This window comes from Schistocerca serialis, chromosome 2 (genome assembly GCF_023864345.2).
Source record: "Schistocerca serialis cubense isolate TAMUIC-IGC-003099 chromosome 2, iqSchSeri2.2, whole genome shotgun sequence".
Classification (NCBI taxonomy): Eukaryota; Metazoa; Arthropoda; class Insecta; order Orthoptera; family Acrididae; genus Schistocerca; species Schistocerca serialis.
This window is the reverse complement of record NC_064639.1, coordinates 326,881,329-326,894,883: the sequence shown is the minus strand read 5'-3', so window position 1 is coordinate 326,894,883 and position 13,555 is coordinate 326,881,329. Positions and strand designations below refer to the sequence as shown.

Here is a 13,555-nt window from a genome sequence, read left to right as displayed (position 1 = left end):
GTACATGTAAAATATGAAATGATTCAAAATGGCTTCATAGGAAGGCCTAGCAGAAATCTAGTTAGTATCTACTTAATTTAATGGTCACCATAATTGGAATACTATCATTGTAGCTACACAAGCGATTCACTATGGTGTATATTTTGTTTGTAGTTTTTATATTATGCAAGCTGATTGTTGTTATTGTGCTTCCCACGTGGTTGGTGCTCACCTGGTGTGTGGAAGTATAGGAATACTTGTACCACTATACATATTTAGACTCAAACCACAGTCTACAACAAACAAACAATCACAGAACTGTATAGGGCAGAAAAATGTAACCTTTCGACAACTGAAGCAATGCTAGTGCTCCAAGCTGCAAGCGTGTAGTGACATCAGAATGTCATGCTATAAACTGCGAGCTTGTTATTTTTAATGCTGTTACTTCCATATTTCCTGGTAACTAAAAGTTGCAGTGAATTTTCCAATACAAATTAGAAAATGTAATTAAGTAATAATAATAATAATACAATCTGTAATATATATGCTTCACAGTCGCAGAGGCATAATTATATCATTGATACAACAGGGTGGGATGACATTCTTTGATGAATGTATATTTTTACTTGGCCAGCACAGCAGTGGTTTGAGGTCAACAAAGAGCAGCCCAATAGCTGGGAAAAATTCTAGGCTTTCCGTTAAGACGAGAAATAAGTTGTAACCTAATGTGTTTAAGTTCAAAAGGAACTGATTATGTCTGCATACTTGGCACATACTTTCTGATGCTTTGTGCTGATTGTAGTTCATTTTATGAGTTTCTTGCGGATTTCAGATTCCTTTTAATGCATTCAAAACTAGGCACAGTTACTACGTTCTTGGAGATTAGTTGTTTACTGTGTGTGTGTGTGTGTGTGTGTGTGTGTGTGTGTGTGTGTGTGTTTTTGAAGGGGAGGTTACTTTATGCCCACCTGTTGTAAATATTACTGCAAGCTGTGATATGTGCGGTGTGGTGGTGAGTATTACTGGCTGGCGTGCTGCAGGATGCCAGTTAAAACTCGACCACCAACAATCATTTGTTATTTAGTATATATAATTTCCAGGAGGTTCTTGATCTTGATGTTTGTAAATTCTGGACTATTAGATTTTTGTATAAATAGCTGCACTCTCCATCCAATTGATCATTTCTGTTCTGGCTGGATCTTGGTGTCCGTAATAAATATGCTTTCAGTTCTGGTTGTTGTATTTCATTGATGAACCTGCTTTCACATTTAGACTGGATTGTAGTTTTGATGTGACATTGTTCAGTGAAGACCCCATGTACTTCAAAGATCTACAGCACTATGGCTGCAGTTAGGCAGTGAAAGGACAGGAACCAAAACACAAGCAGTACATCTTCCTAAGATACGTATATTCAGGAGATAGAGGGATTTCATAACAGCAATAACTCAGCTGCACATAAGGCATCAATCAGTGATTTCCAGAGATACTGAGTGGACTTAGAAATAGCTGAAAGGGTAGCATTGAGTAGCCAAATACAACAGCTTGGGATGACATTCTTTGATGAATGCATATTTTTACTTGGTCAGCACAGCAGTGGTTTGAGTACAACAAAGAGCAGCCCAATAGCTGGGACAAATTCTAGGCCAAACTGAAGAAAATCTTTGGCAACAATCAACTACTACTCTGCTCAGTGGTTGAAGAAGTGACAAAAAGGACCTAACTTCATAGAGAATGAAAACATTTATGCATAACAGAATTTTTTGGCCCTATCATGAATCCGAATATGACAGAAGCCAACAAAATCTCACACATGATGAAAGGAGTCGCAGACGACGTGTACCAATCTCTTGTGCCAAAGGATGTCAGAATGACAGAAGAATTGATAAACCAGTACCAATGAACCAAGGAAATGCAGCAATAATGAGACACGTGAAGGATGTATGACTTAACTCCTGAATGTGGTCCCGTGGCAGTTGTGGAAAGCCACCATGGGCTGACGTCTCTCATATGCCAGATAGTAAGAGAAAGGATACAGCAGCAGTATGTGGCAGCCAGAATCATCAGGCTGAATACACAAGAAATAGTTGCTGTGACTGTTGACCCAAGAAGTGGTGTGTTGGTCTTCAGCACCAACCTCCACCATGAAGATTGGACTCTGCCAACACAGATTTATGTCGCAACCATCAAACAGGAATCCAGCATCTGATCAATCCAGGTGCAACGAACTCCTCCGCCAAGTACAGTACCTTGCATAAGAACAGACATTTGGAGGCCAGGAGATAACACACCAGTGTGTTTCCACTGTAGACATCCTGGACATGTATGCTGCTACTGAGAACGAAGGCAAATTTTTACCGACTACTACACTGCCAGATGCCAAACATCACAACAGTTCTATTCATGTTGATCAACTGCTGATCATTATAGTTGACCTGCAGCCTGCCGGACGAAGCCCATCAATGTACCCTGGAAAAGGTCACTTCCCAACATGGTGTAACCATTCCCGGTCTCCATACAGAGTTACCAGCTGCCCACCTAGCTACCAACCTCTGGAAAACTTAAGTGCAACTATCTATGGAGGTGACGGCATCACAAATGCAAATACCTATACGTCAGGGAATCATTGATGTTCTCATCAACAGCCATCCTATCTAGCCACTAGTTAATTCGATGAAAGGGATATCAATGATAAGGTCCACTGATGACATTGCTATCCTCAGCGAAAGTGAAGAGGAATTACAGAATATGGATTGAGAGTAAATGTAAGAAAGACAAAAGTAATGAGGAGTATCCTTTCACCTTGAATCTGAATCCCACTCGTGAATCTTTCTCTTATTTCTGTCATTGCTTCTTTGATTGAACATTAGAGGTGAAAAACTACATTCCTGTCTGGCACCCTTTTTAATCTGAGCACTTTTTTCTTGATCTTCCATTGTTCGCCTCTGGTTCTTGTACATATTGTATACAGAGTGTACATAAAGTCCAGGATCACATTCAATTATTTATTTCACAGCAACTAAGCATTGCACAGATGTCATACATACTGCATTTTGAAGAGAAACTCTGAAAGTTTTTTTACAAACATTTGATATGCAAGCCATGAGTGACCCTGCAGACGTCAATACGGTAATCGAATTCTTGCCATATCCGTCCCAATATGGCATCGTCGACTGTGGCAGTCACTCCCGATTCTGCATGATAGACGCAGTACATATACCAGATCTTTAATGTGTCCCCACAGAAAAGAGTTACACGGAGTGAGATCTGGTGATCAGGGAGACCATTTCATGAAACAGCGGACTCCAACACACAAGAAGCTCGCTCCGCACCTAAACTCGCCACGTTTGAAACTAGTGCTGACTATTGGCAAATTACCTTAACTATGCTGTGGCGTTATACATGGGGAAAAAAACAAAAACCACCTTTCAGAGTTTCTTTTCAAAATGACATATGTATGATATCTGTACAATGTTTGGTTCTTGTGCAGTAAATAATCGAAAGTGTTCCCGGACTTTGTGTACACCCTGTATTACCTGCCTTTCCCTATAGTTTACCCCATTTTTCTCAGAATTTCAAACATCTTGCTCCGTTTTACATTGTGGAACTTCATGCAGGTTGAAAAATCGTTTGAACAGATCTTGATTTTTTTGTCAGTCTTGGTTCCATCATCAACCGCAGTGTCTGAATTGGCTCTTTACCTTTCCTAAAGCCAATTTGATAGTCATCTAACAGACCCTCTTCTATCTTTTCCATTCTTCTGTGAATTATTCTTGTCAGCAATTTGGATGCATGAGCTGTTGAGCTGATTGTGCAGTAATTCTCGCTGTTCTTGGTTCTTTCATTCTTCGGAATTATGTGGAAGATGTTTATCTGACAGTCTGATCATATATCGTCAATCTCGTATGTTCAACACACCAGTGTGAATAGTCGCTTTGTTGCCATTCCCCCCCAATGATCTTAGAAATTCTGATGTAATGTTATCTGTATCTTCTGCCTAATTTGAACTTAGGTCAACCAAAGCTCTGTTAAAATCTGATTCTAATACTGAATCCCCCTATCTCTTCCCTGTTGACTCCTGTTTCTTGTTCTGTCCAGTCATCGGACAAGTCTTCCCCTTCATGTACTCTTTCCACCTATCCACTCTCTCTTCTGCATTTATCAGTGGAAATCCCATTCCACTCTTAATGTTACCACCATTGATTTTTTTCTTTTTCCCTAAATGATGAGTCTGCCCTTCTGATAATCATTTCTTTCTCAATTTCTTCACATTTTTCATGCAGCCAGTCCGTCCTGGCTTCCCTGCACTTCCTACGTGTTTCATTCCTAAGTGGCTTGTATTTCTGTATTCCTGAATTATCCTGAGAATTTTTGTACTTCCTTCTTTTATTGATAAACTGAAGTATTTCCTCTGTTACCCATGGTTTCTTCACAGTTACCTTTCTTGTACTTAAGGTTTTGTTATCCCAGTTTCTATGATCGCACTTTTTAGAGATATACATTCCTCTTCAACTGAACGGCCAATAGAGCTATTCAGTATTGCAATATATATAGCCTCAGAGAACTTCAAATGTATATCTTCATTCCTCAGTACTTCCTTATCCCACTTCTTTGCGCATTGATCCTTCCTAACTAGTCTCTTAGACCTCAGTCTGCTCTTCATCATTGCTAAATTGTGACCTGAGTCTATATCTGCTCCTGGGTGTGCCTTACAGTCCAGTATCTGATTTCGGAATCTCCTTGACCATGATGTAATCTAACTGAAATCTTTCCAAACATCCCAGACTTTTCCAACTATATCTCCTCCTCTTGTGATTCTTGAGCAAAGTATTAGCTATTACTAGTTGAAATTTATTGCAGAACTCAATTAGTCTTTCTCCCTTCTCACTCCTATTGCCAAGCCCTTATTCTCCCTATTCCTTCCACTACAACCACATTCCAATTCTCAAGGCACATTAGTTATTAGATTTTCATCTCCCTTTATGTACTGTATTATCCGTTCAGTATTCTGATGTATTTTCTCTATCTTTTCATCTTCTACCTATGACATCGGCATGTATATCTGTACTGTTGTCATTGGTTTTCTGTCTGATCTGATAATAGCAACACCATCATTGAACTGTTCTTAGTAACTCTCTCTCCCCCCCCTACCTTCCTCTTCATAATGAATCCTACTCCCATTATATATATATATATATATATACACACACACATTCCACGCGGGAAAAATATATTTAAAAAAAAAAGATGATGTGACTTACCATACGAAAGCGCTGGCAGGTCGATAGAAACACAAACAAACACATACATACACACAAAATTCTAGCTTTCGCAACCAATGGTTGCTTCGTCAGGAAAGAGGGAAGGAGAGGGAAAGACGAAAGGATGTGGGTTTTAAGGGAGAGGGTAAGGAGTCATTCCAATCCCGGGAGCGGAAAGACTTACCTTATGGGGAAAAAAGGACAGGTATACACTCGCGCACACACACACACGTATCCATCCGCACATACACAGACACAAGCAGACATTTGTCTGAATAAAAAACATCAGCAATGGCGGTCAAAGACAACTGACATAAGAAGAAGATTCTGGACTACTCCCCCATTTGGATCTCTGCTGATGTTTTTTATTCAGCAATGGCGGTCAAAGACAACTGACATAAGAAGAAGATTCTGGACTACTCCCCCATTTGGATCTCTGCTGATGTTTTTTATTCAAACAAATGTCTTCTTGTGTCTGTGTATGTGCACATGGATATGTGTGTGTGTGTGTGTGTGTGTGTGTGTGTGTGTGTGTGTGTGTGTGCGCGCGCGCGCGCGCGAGTGTATACCTGTCCTTTTTTCCCCCTAAGGTAAGTCTTTCCGCTCCCGGGATTGGAATGACTCCTTACCCTCTCCCTTAAAACCCACATCCTTTCGTCTTTCCCTCTCCTTCCCTCTTTCCTGACGAAGCAACCATTGGTTGTGAAAGCTAGAATTTTGTGTGTCTGTATGTGTTTGTTTGTGTTTCTATCGACCTGCCAGCGCTTTCGTATGGTAAGTCACATCATCTTTGTTTTTAAATATATTTTTCCCGCATGGAATGTTTCCCTCTATTATATATAATTTTTTTTTTTTTTTCTGCTGTTGATATTACTGTATACTCATCTGACCAGAAATCCTTGTCTTCTATCCATTTCACTTAACTGACTCCCACTACATCTAGACCGAGCCTTTGCATTTCCCTTTTCAGATTTCTGGCTTCCCTACCAAGTTCAAACTTCAGACATTCCATGCTGTGACTCGTATAACATTACCCTTTTGCTGATCATTCAATCTTTTTCTCATGGTTGCCTACCCCTTAGCAGTCCCTATCCAGAGATCCAAATGGGGGAGTAGTCCAGAATCTTCTTCTTATGTCAGTTGTCTTTGACCGCCATTGCTGATGTTTTTTATTCAAACTTTAAGCATTGACATGGTTCAAACCCAGAACTGAGGATGTTGATCAAAGACATTACCTCTAGACCACGGGTCTTTTCATACCATTATAAAAAGCTAAACAATGATTGCAGCAGAGCTGGTATGTAATATGGCTGCTTTCACAGGTGGCCTGCATTCTGATGGGAGTAGGATAAGCCCGTGACAGGACTGGGATGTGAAGTGATGGGCAGATCTTGCATCTGGCTCTTTCACAAGGGTATGATGCATAGGACTGGGCGAGGATGTTGTGGAGGCTGGGTGAGTGACAGAACACCAAAGTAGGAGGGGTGGGAAGTGTCTCGGGTAGGATGATAGATAATAAAAGCCCTGACAAAGGATGTGATTAGGTTGCTCCAGTGTGGGGTGGTATTGCATGATGAAGGGGGTGTTCCTTTATAACTGGTTTTTGGGAGTGGTGTAGGATTGGGTGTATGTGGGGAAATGGCATGGGGAATCAGTTTGCAGACATGTGGGGATAGTGCCTATCTGCAAAGGCCTTTGTGAGACCTTCAGCATGCTAGGTAAGGGAATTCCAGTCCCTACTAATACATTATCCTCAGGTGGCTAGGCTGTATGGGAAGGATTTTTTTTTTTTTTTTCCGTGGAAGGGACATCAGGTGTCAAAATGCAGGTACATTTGGTGGTTGGAGGGGGTAATATGGATAGAGGTTTGTATGGAGCCATCAGAGTGGAAGTCGATGTCCAGGAAGGTGGCACTCTGTGTTGAGGAGGATTAAGTGAAATATGGAGAGAGAAGGTGTCGAGATTGTGAAGGGATGAGGATAGGGTGTCCTGGCGCTGGGCTTAGATCATGCAGATATCATCTTGAACATGAACCATACCAGGGATTTGGAGATTTGACAGGCTAAGGGGGTTTTCCTCCAGACAGGCCGTAAATAGATTGGCATAGGAGGGTGCCATGTTGGTGCCCATGGCTGTGCCATGGATTTAAGCCTTAGACCCTTCTCAGAACCTCTTCCCTGAATCCATTTCCCTCCTCACTCCTATGATACCCTGCACACCCACCTTCTGCATGCTCCCCAAAATCCGCAGACCCAACAATCATGGATGTTCCATTGTAGTTGCCCTCAGGGGCTCTGCATTCGTTTGCTAAGTACAGGCTTGGTGACCCTGGGGTTCCTGAGCTGGGCATGCTTCAGTGACCACTATATGGCACGCCAGTGGAATGTTGTGTGTCGCAGGAAATGGGGATCTTGGCTTGACCACTGGGATTGCAAGGATGGTAAAAACCTCTATAAAAAAACCTTCAATCTCAAGGTGTGCTGCATGCTGATGAGATGCATGGCTGTTGAAGTGGAACAGTCATTAGCGGGCAACCTCTGTGGAACCTGCCGCACTTCAGTTGTATAAGGCTCACTCAGGCATGTGGAGCTCTGTCTGAGTGGACCCTTGTTTCCCTAGCTGCTCGTGAAACCAAGATGGAACCCTTGAAATCATCATCATCTCCTCCTCCCGGTGGGAAGGGTGTACTGCCTGGGAGTATCCACACCTAATCCTTCAAACGAATGAGGGAGGCTAGCCCTCCTGGTAATCTGCATCAGTGGAATTGTGGTAACAGGGGTCAAGAGGACATAAATCAAAATGTGTCTTTGGTCATCAAGAGGAAGGAGGGGACTTTCGGAGTAGTGTCCCCTTTCTATATGCATAACGACTTGCTGGAAGCCTGAAGTCCATTAAGCGGTTGCTAACAGGGCAAAGCAGGTGGAACTACTTACGAAGACCCAAATATGATGTAAATGTTGAACTGCATTACTCTCTTAACTCTAGCAAGGATATGGTCACATGCCCTGACATAATGGCTATCGACTTAGCCTAACTTAAAAAGGAATGGGCATTACAGGGGATAGTGGACGCAGAGCAAAGGATGCCTAGAAATAATGGAGAAATTGAGAAGACTGCCACCTTTAATTCTCCAATGTTGCTGACCACATAATGGCTGGTTTTCTCTGACTTAGGATTAGATCTTATGTACCTAACCCTATACTGTGCCACAAAAGCCAGCATTTTTGCCTAACAATGCTGAATGTGGGGGTGAGGTGACCTGTGGGAAATGTGGAAAGGCAGCCCATGAAGCTGGGATTGTCTGTCCATCTCCAGCAGTCTGAGTTAACTGCTCTGTGAGCCATCCAGTCTGGAGCCAAGACTGCCCTGATTTTGCAGAGGAATGAAAAGTCACCTAGGGGATCCCCTATGCTGAAGCCAAAAAGCAATATAAGGCGACTAAGCCTCCCATCTTTACTACTACTTATGCTCCATGGTTCAGAAACCTGTTCCTATGGTCAATGCCTCGATGCAGTGTCGTCCAGTGTACAACTGTCCACCACCAACATCTCTACTTGCATGTGTATGTGCTGCTGCGCTATTATTAGTCTTAGTCGTAGGAAAGGGGAATTTTGTTAAAAATTCAGTAAAGGCGCGGTTCTGCGATGAAGTCTGGGCGTCGCTGGCAGTATGTGGTAATAGTCGGCAGCCAGTAGGCTAGGCAGAGTAAACATGGCACGGAGCAGCGGCGTATTGCACGTACGATTTGTTTGGAGTGGAGCAACAGCGACGCAGGGAACTGCAGCGTTGCTTTAAGTTATTGTGATGTATGAGGCGAGGCAGTCGGCCAGAGCTGGGAGTGGCGATGAGTAAGTGGCTGACGCATGGGAATTTACCCCTGTCATAGTTTTTGTCTCTCTCCAACACTACGTCAGAAGTGAGGGGAAAAGCAGTATAAATAGTCAGGCACTTTTAGCTTGAGGTGTGTGCCAAGTCAGTCGAGAGTCAGGTCGGACCTGTGCTGGTCTACGCTTATAGGGGCCAGTCTGGCGACAATGTTGTATATATTCTGTGTACTTGTTCGAGCCGTATTCTGCCTCCAGGGACACAACACCGGGGTCGGACGGAACGGAAGCTGGGTACTTGGAGATTGTATGGTCTGCCTGAAGGAGGGCAATGACAACAGTATGCAGCGGGTCCAGGATGGGCCACGTTCACTCCCCCCCTGGCATACCAGGGTCTGGGCGAGGCATATGCTGCGGGAGGTGCAGCAGTGCTGAAATGGCGTTATGGATGACAGTGGGTGTTGCCATCTGGCAAGCACCACTAGTGGCAAGTTGCGTCACATCGTCGAGGAGGGTGCGGGTTCGAGTCCGGTCCTGTCCTGGGAGCAGCAGTGGCTGAGGGACACGAGTGACCAGTACAACCACCTTTGGCCCATGGTCGGACAGAGTAGGCCAAATGGGCTGGAGGGTGACGGGGACAAGGGACTGTAACAGTCTCTGGAATCGCGGACAGTAGAGTGGTGCTGTTCGCTACGCCTCGGGGGGTGGCAACTGGGCGAGCATGGCTGACTTCCATCATCAGGCGGCCGTGATCGCAGCAGCGGTGTCGGCAGTCCAGGAGAGCTGAGACGGCTGAGCTTGCGGAACAGCACGCGGACGGCGCGCCGACATTATGCTTCTGTAAACTAGCAGAATAAAGAATACTGATGTATTACTCTGCACTGCCCCGTGACACTATTGAACTTGCTCGGCCTCCTGACGAGAAACGGCGTGGTGGGCCCCGGCTTCGCTTCTGCCAACTTAGGTCCCAGGTTCGACCATCGACGAAGTGGTGCCGGTTATGACGCTGGTACTGGATTTCCTCTCCCACATCTTATGTCGAGCAAGTAATGTTGAGGTGTGCCTGTGTAGAGGGGTAGTTGAGGTGTTTGGTTGCGTTCGTGACGGGTGGTCATACACTTTTCGTTATGTTACGTGCACATGAGCACAATGGGGATGGGTGAGTGACACTTGATTTATTGTTTATGTGTCATTCTTTTGTGTTTTAAGGGGTTAAGTGTCAATTAGGAAGGACTTTTTGAAGTTGTCTTTCGTATGGCCAGAGGAGCCTGTAAATTTATCTGAATTCAGGGGAAATGGGGGACATGACGACATAGCACGTAAGCGATGTAATTTTTGTAACCTGTCACGGATTACCGTGTACAAAGTGGGTGCCAAAGAGTTGTTTTATTTGTAAGAGATTTGGACATTTGGCATGCAATTGTTCAGAATGTAGATGGGCGATGATTTGCCACAAGAACTAAGTTTTAGGAGTAGCATAGTGGAATTAGTACTAGCAGTGGAACTATAAGTAAGAATGGTGGAAACACGGCAAGCAGCGGAGGCTGTGACATTGACCACAGCGGAAGCTGTAGCTACTCTTAACTGAGCAAATTCAGTTACTGCCGGAGGCAAGGGTAGGGGACAAAGAAAAATATGAAGAATTAGCCGGGAGATTTGAGGCATTGCAAGTAGGGGAAGGGACGTTAGGTGAAAGTAAATTGTAGGTCGGGGAGTATCATAGACTGTTTGACCCGGCAATCGCGGCATTGATTAACCCCTTTTCAGGTAAAACAACGGAGGGTGTGTCGGTATACCTTAATGACATTATCACAATTGCTGAGGCCAATGGCTGGTCGGATGTTGTAATGTTGAGAGTGGCGAAGTTACACTTTATAGGGGATGCCAAGACATACATACTGTACCATGAAACGTTGAACAATGTGGGGACGTCTGCAGAGCTTGAGGCTGGGTTACGCCAGAGGTACCAGGAAAAATAAAGTGTGTTAGTTATGAGAAGAAATGAGACTGTGTGTTAGTTATGAGAAGAAATGAGACTGGAGGTTTTCTCAGACAGGATTCGAAAGCTGAATGCACAAACGTTCGAACAGTCACCGAATGAGGAAATGAATAGAGTGCTGTTACAGGGCGTTAGATGTGTTTTTGTGGGGAGTACTGCCGGAAATGGCACATTGGGTGAGATTGGAAAATCCCAGTGATCTTGCAGTGGCTCTAAGGATTGCCACATACTCAAAGGAGGTAGATTATGTGACGAAGCAAAGGGTGGAGCATAAAGTTCTGGCAGTGGAAATTAAATATTTTGGTTGTGGCCAGGTAGGGCATATTCGGAGGCAGTGGCAGTGTCAGTGTCAGTTGCGGTTTTACTCATGTGGGAAAATGGGTCACTGGGCAGTGAACTGCAGGAGTAAAAGTAGGGGGAACCTCGGCGACAGCAGCCGTTAAATGAGAACGGGACTGCTTCAACTGTTGAGGGCAGTCCCAGTGAAATTAGGTAATGTGCTTGTAGGTGCGCAGATGGAATGCTGCTTATTAGGCTTGGTGAACGGAAGGGAACAGAGGTTTCTGGTTGACCCGGGGGCGCACGCATGTGTTATTAGTCTAGACCTGGTTAGCAGGAGAAGGCTTGAGCCACCATGTTATACGTTAATTGGGATGGGGGATAATAAAGTGGAGTCATTGGGTATGATCGTACTTCAATTTGTGATGCAGGAACTGAGTTTAGTGAGCAGGTAGAGGTGTTACCATGTGTGGGTGAGGGGTGTTCGGTGATTCTCTGACTGGACTTCCTTGACAAACATCGTGCGAAGATGGACCTTTGGCAACAAACAGTGGAACTCAGTGGAACAATATTTTGCTGGGGAAATGGTTGCAAATGGACAAATGTTGCAAGGCGCACTTAACGCAAAGGTGACACCAGCTAAACTGCGAACGGATTCATTAAAGGTCGATCAGCAGGGTAACATACCGGCAGGTACAGGGAAGGTAGTCTGGGTTTCGATAACTACGGACTTCCCAGAGGAGATGTTGTACATGGTGGAGCCACTCTTGAGTAATGAGGAGTTGGATAATACGCACTGTTTTGTGCGGAGGAGTTTAGCTCACGCAAGTTATGTGGAAGGAGATTATGTGGTTCCTGTAAGTATAGATAACTTCAACAGAGCGGATTTTAGCTTGTCGAAAGGGTTGATTTTAGCTTGTCGAAAGGGTTGGTATTGGTCACATTGGAGGATTTTGATGAAGATGAACTCGATAGGGAGGATTTAGAGGCGAGCCATAAGCAAAACGTCAATGTAGCGCAATTGAGGGGAAAACTACAGCATTTGCAGGAAGACGACAGGGTCACGTTGGAGGAATTGTTATTGCCATTTAACGATTTATTTGGAACAGAGGGTAGGTTACCGGCAACACTGATTACGAAGCATCACATACCAACAGAGGATAATACACCAGTGTTTAGGTAACAGTATAGGGTAGCACGTCATGTCCAACCACTAGTAGAGGAGTTTATAGAACAACTGCTACGGGATGGAATCAGAGCATAGCGATAGTCCGTATTCAAGCAATGTAGTTCTCGTACCTAATAAGTCGGTGGATGGTACAAGGAAATATAGATTTTGTTGTGATTATAGGTTTCTGAATGCGAAAACCATTTCGGATGCATATCCGATTCTGAATATCACGGGCACATTGGATAATCTGGGACAATGTAAGTATTTTACGATGATGGATTTACGGAGTGGATACCACCAGTTGGAAGTAGCGCCAGAGGAGAGGGTAAAGACAGCTTTTACTGTTCCTGGGGGACACTATCGGTATATACGTATGCTGTTTGGGTTGGTGAGTGTACCGGCCACATTTCAGTGATTATTAGATGGGATTTTAAGGGGATTGAAACCAAAGACATGTATGGTTTATCTACACTCCTGGAAATTGAAATAAGAACACCGTGAATTCATTGTCCCAGGAAGGGGAAACTTTATTGACACATTCCTGGGGTCAGATACATCACATGATCACACTGACAGAACCACAGACACATAGACACAGGCAACAGAGCATGCACATTGTCGGCACTAGTACAGTGTATATCCACCTTTCGCAGCAATGCAGGCTGCTATTCTCCCATGGAGACGATCGTAGAGATGCTGGATGTAGTCCTGTGGAACGGCTTGCCATGCCATTTCCACCTGGCGCCTCAGTTGGACCAGCGTTCGTGCTGGACGTGCAGACCGCGTGAGATGACGCTTCATCCAGTCCCAAACATGCTCAATGGGGGACAGATCCGGAGATCTTGCTGGCCAGGGTAGTTGACTTACACCTTCTAGAGCACGTTGGGTGGCACGGGATACATGCGGACGTGCATTGTCCTGTTGGAACAGCAAGTTCCCTTGCCGGTCTAGGAATGGTAGAACGATGGGTTCGATGACGGTTTGGATGTACCGTTTACTATTCAGTGTCCCCTCGACGATCACCAGTGGTGTACGGCCAGTATAG

General features: G+C 44.3%; 1 protein-coding gene across 1 annotated transcript in view; it reads left to right on the top strand.

Annotated features, from left to right (window-relative positions):
- Positions 1–13,555, top strand: part of LOC126457138 (uncharacterized) — a 288,468-nt gene that overhangs the window by 37,412 nt on the left and 237,501 nt on the right. The gene's annotated exons all lie outside the window — the stretch shown is intronic.